Genomic DNA, 5,134 nt, shown 5'->3' on the forward strand with positions numbered 1-5,134 from the left:
GCCCCCCCCCCCCCGCCTTTTTTTCTTTTTACTGAGGTAAAAGAAACATGAGTGTTAAGGAGAGAGGGAGATGCCCTACGTGTCTCTCTGTACATATGGAAAGTACAGGAGGTTGCAGAAGATGATTTGAATGGAAAAATCAGGAAGCACTATTGTGGTAATGTCAGGGAATTGTTACTTTCTCTATAAGCAATGGGATCATTGCAGATTTTTGAGGATCTGAGTAGCATGATCACCTGCTGAGAAATACAACTGGTAACTGATGTGAAGGATGGATTGAGGCAGGGTGCGGATTGAAGATTTGGAGAGAGTTTTTAGAATGCTGTTAGTGCCCAGGGATGAGAGGATGGATAGTTGTGGTAGGAATACAAACGAATGGGATGGAAATGTTGGCCTTTGCACAGGTGGGCTCATTAGGAAATTGGCCACTAATTAGATGCTAGATTGTGAGCTCCTAGGGGCAGTACACAACTGCATGCCATGTGTCTCTGGCATCCAGCATGGTGCCTAATATATTGAAAGCATATGGGGAAAGATTGTAATATGATTTTGGACATTTCATCCTTGATGACTTTGGAGACTGATCTATTAATACAGAGAGAGGGTCAGGGTTGGGAATGGGGAAGATAGCAAAAAGGCATAAAGGGAAAAAGTTTAGTTTTTGTTGAGTTGGAGGTGTGGGGTATTTAGATGGGAGTATTAGGCTTATGAAGATTGGGATCTATGAATCAAATGATAGGTGGAGTAGGGGAGTTATCCATAAAAAAGGCCATTTTCATTTTTGAGGGTGAGAATGAAGAAGAGGACCAAGGAGATAACTTGGGAGAGACTAGACTGCATTTGAAGGGGAAGAGAGACAATGAGCAGCAGAAGTAAAAGAAATAAGAAGAGAACCATGTTTGTTTATTCTCTGGGAGCCATAGGAAAGGGCAGATTTAGATGAGTGTTGTGCAACAGCAGAACAAATGACCTTAATGAAGACCAGTGAGAAAAAGATTTTGGAGAATTAGAGCAGCAATGGAGGTGTTCCCTGTTGAGAATTGGAAATTTTTAAAAGCTTGGCCGTAAGCCTGGGGAAGCTGTTAGTGGAGAGCAGATTAAAGAATTAAGATTTGTAGCAATAAACATTTATTAACCCTTTATTGCATGTTAGGTACCATGCCAAGTGTGGGTCACATTATTCCGTTTACTTGTCATGGTGACTCTGGAAAGGTTAGATTAGTGGAGAGATTATTGTAAAATGGGGAGTGTATTTAAAATGAAGAACTTACTATCTTTCATATTAACAGATGATAAAACTAAGTTTGAGAGATTGTCCCTTATTCCAAGTCACATAGTTTCTATTAATGTGATCTGCAGGGCCTATACTTTCTTCACTGCCAATTTAGATGGCAAGATGTCAGTCACACACAGAGGTTGTGTTTTTTATGTTTTCTTTCCCAGTTGTATTAGTTCCCTATTACCATGTAATGAATTATTGTAAATTTGGTAGTTTAATAAAAAAATTTTTCATTTTGTAGTTTCTATGTGTTAGGATTTTGGAGGCAGCCTACTAGCAGTGAGATTCTGGCTCAGGGTTGTAGTCATTTGAAGACTTGGCTGGGGCTGGAGTATCTACTTCCAAGCTGTTGGCAGGAGGCCTTGCTTCCTACCAAGGGGTCCTGTCCTTGAGTGTCCTCACGACTTGTCAGCTGGCTTTGTCTAGAAGGAGTGATTTGGGAGGGATCCATGAGGAGGCTGCAGTACTTTTTATGACCAACTCTAGGGGTTATTGAGTGTAGCCTACACTCAAGGGAGAATTAGGTTGTGCCCTTTAAAGGGAGGCATATTAATATGTGAGTATATTTTTTAAACCATCACCTTGGTAAAGTATAATTGAGAAGGAAAAGCAGTGTGTGAGAAGTTAGAAGACTTGGGTTCCTGACCACCTCCACTCCCTGCTTTCCTTTGAAAGGTGTGGTTTATCCTCCCCAATCCTCTATTTTCCTCCAGGAAAATAGACACTGAAAACTGTGCAGTCTTTTCAGTGTGTTAAAAAGGAGATAGCAGGGCTGGGGTTGTAGCTTAGTGGTAGAGTGCTCGCCTAGCGTGCATGAGGCACTGGGTTTGATTCTCAGCACCACCTAAAAGTAAATTAAAGATATTGTGTCCACCTAAAACAAAAAATAAATATTAAAAAAAAGGAGATAGTAACTAGATGAAATACTTAAGTTGGGCTCTGTAAACTTGAAAGTGGTATGGACTTTATTGATGAATGTGGCTTCTTACTCTTATCCTTCCATTTAATAGCTATGTAATCTGAATAGTTGTTTAACTCCTGTGTGAGTCAGTTTCCTCATTTGTTTTTTTTTTGAGAGAGAATTTTTTAATATTTATTTTTTAGTTTTCGGCAGACACAACATCTTTGTTTGTATGTGGTGCTGAGGATCGAACCCGGGCCGCACGCATGCCAGGCGAGCGCGCTACCGCTTGAGCCACATCCCCAGCCCAGTTTCCTCATTTGTAAAACAATATTAATTATAGCACCAACCTCATGAGGTTACTGTGAAGTTTAAATTAGAATTCACATGATATATTCAGCAAAATACTTGCACATTAGACCAGGCGTTGCTTAATAAATAGTGATTTTTAAGACTTCTGTTCCTGCTCATGTCCATTCTGTTGTGTGTTTCTGAACTTTAGATCAGTACTTGACCTTAGGACTTCTACATAGGTATGTATGAAGCACTCTTGATGGTATAGCATATTAAGTTGTGGCTATAATTTAATGCTACTATTATATTATTCTTTCTAATTGCTTCATATGTTCTTGGCAAGTTTTGGTATATTTCAGTAAACTTTTCTTTTTTTAATATTTATTTTTTAGTTGTAGTTGGATACAATATATTTATTTAATTTATTTATTTTTATGTGGTGCTGAGGATCAAACCCAGGGTCTCGCATTGAGAGCTCTACCACTGAGCCCACAACCCCAGCTCAGTAAACTTTTCTTTTTAAAAGCATATCACTGATTGTGCAGAAGTAGTTTGTGTAGAAAATATTTAACGCATTCTGAACCAAATAGTGTCTTAATTAAGTTTGTCAAGTAGTTATATTCTCATTGATAACTCAGATTTTATGTTATTTCTAGGGGTTCATTGAAAAAGTGTATAGGTTTTCCAGGAAAATTTTTGATTTTGATAACTCTTTCATGGGTAATTGCGACATTTGAGATGTCTTTATTAGGGGTAGTTTAGAAGTAATTGCATGAGTGAATTAACACACATGACTTAACAGTAGCTTACTGCAAATGACCTTTGTGAATACCCCACCCCCAACATATTGGGGGTCAAACCTAGGGCTTCCAGCATGCTAGGCAAACACTCTACCACTGAGCTACACCCCAGCCTGAAACTTCCTCTTAATTCATACAGAATGTTTAAAGGCAGAGTAAGTTTCTTATTGTTAAAATATACATAACATAAAATTGATCACCATAGCCCCTTTTAAACACAGAGTTAAGTGGTATTAAGTACATTCACATTATTGTTCAACCATCACCACTATCCACCACCTAGAACCTTTTCATAATCCCAAACTGAAACTGTCCCTTTGGTAATTAGAGCTTTGTTAAACATTTTTTTTTTCACTAGTTACTATTATGAAAACAACTTGCTTTTTAAGTGAATGAGACAGGGCTTATTACTTTTTCCTATAGTGGAAATTGACACTGCCTACATAGAGTATTGTTAAAAGATATCTTTGTAAAGATTTCCAGAGTTTATTTTATTCAATATTTTTAGGAGAAAGCTTCAGTAGCAACAAAATATCATAGATACCTCTTTGGAGATAATTGGAAGTAATTCAATACATGTCAGTTTTCTTTTTAGAAAAATATGTAAAAGCTTGTGACAGAATCAGTTTTCTGTAACCTATAATCTATAATTTGTATTTATAGGCTGGGCACGGTGGCGCACGCCTGTAATCCCAGCAGTTTGGGAGGCTGAGACAGGAGAATTGTGAGTTCAAAGCCAGCCTCAGCAATGGTGAGGAGCTAAGCAACTCAGACTGTCTCTAAATAAAATACAAAATAGGGCTGGGGATGTGGCTCAGTAGTCAAGTGCCCCTGAGTTCAATCCCAGGTACAAAAAAGAAATAATTTATAAATTTTTATTGTGATTAAAACAGCATAAAATATATATCTTGATAGCTATTAAGTATGCAATTATAGTAGTGTAAACTATAAGCATTTTGAAATGTTGTAGCATGTAATAGAATTTCCTCCTTTTTTTCTTTGGCTTGGATTTTGTGTGTGTACAATAGAGTAAACTATAAGCAATTTGTTATGTTGTAGCATGTGAGAATTTCCTCTTTCTTTTTTTTTTGGCTTGGATTTTGTGTGTGTATTTGTAATATTTCCTTGTATCTTTAAAGATGAACATAATATTCCCTTGTATTTGCACATACTTATTTAAAACCCAGTCTGTCTCACAGCTAAGTAACATTAATTTTACTTTTGTGGGGTAATATGCAGTACTTTTCTTCCCTATGTATATTTTCTACTTTTTTTTTTTTTTTTTTGATGCTGGGGATTGAACCCAGAGGCACTCAACCACTGAGCCATATCCCCAGCTCTGTTTTGTATTTTATTTGGAGACAGGGACTCACTGAGTCGCTGAGTGCCTCACCGTTGCTGAGACTGACTTTGAACTCGTGATCCTCCTGCCTCAGCCTCTGCTGAGATTACAGGCATGAGCCACTGTGCCTGACTTATTTTCTACTTTTTTTGGTGTGTGTGTGTGTGTGTGTGTGTTAAAAGGGATTGAATCTGGGGTGCTTAACCACTGAGCCACATCCCCAGCCCTTCTTTATTTTTTATTTACAGACACAATCTCATTGAATTGCTAAAGGCTTTGCTTGGTTGATTTTTCAGAGACTTAGAGACCTTGTTCCTGTTAATACCTAGAGTTGTGAAATGCAGTCTGACTTGTTTTATTTTTTTTTTTTATTTATTTTTTTTTTTAAATATTTATTTATTTTTTTTAGTTCTTGGCGGACACAACATCTTTGTTTGTATGTGGTGCTGAGGATCGAACACGGGCCGCACGCATGCCAGGCGAGCGCGCTACCGCTTGAGCCACATCCCCAGCCCTGA

General features: G+C 37.8%; 1 protein-coding gene across 8 annotated transcripts in view; it reads left to right on the top strand.

Annotated features, from left to right (window-relative positions):
- The window catches only part of Srpk2 (SRSF protein kinase 2), a 229,314-nt gene that overhangs the window by 15,840 nt on the left and 208,340 nt on the right, over nucleotides 1-5,134 (top strand). The gene's annotated exons all lie outside the window — the stretch shown is intronic.

This window comes from Marmota marmota, unplaced genomic scaffold (assembly GCF_001458135.2).
Source record: "Marmota marmota marmota unplaced genomic scaffold, marMar, whole genome shotgun sequence".
Taxonomy (NCBI): Eukaryota; Metazoa; Chordata; class Mammalia; order Rodentia; family Sciuridae; genus Marmota; species Marmota marmota.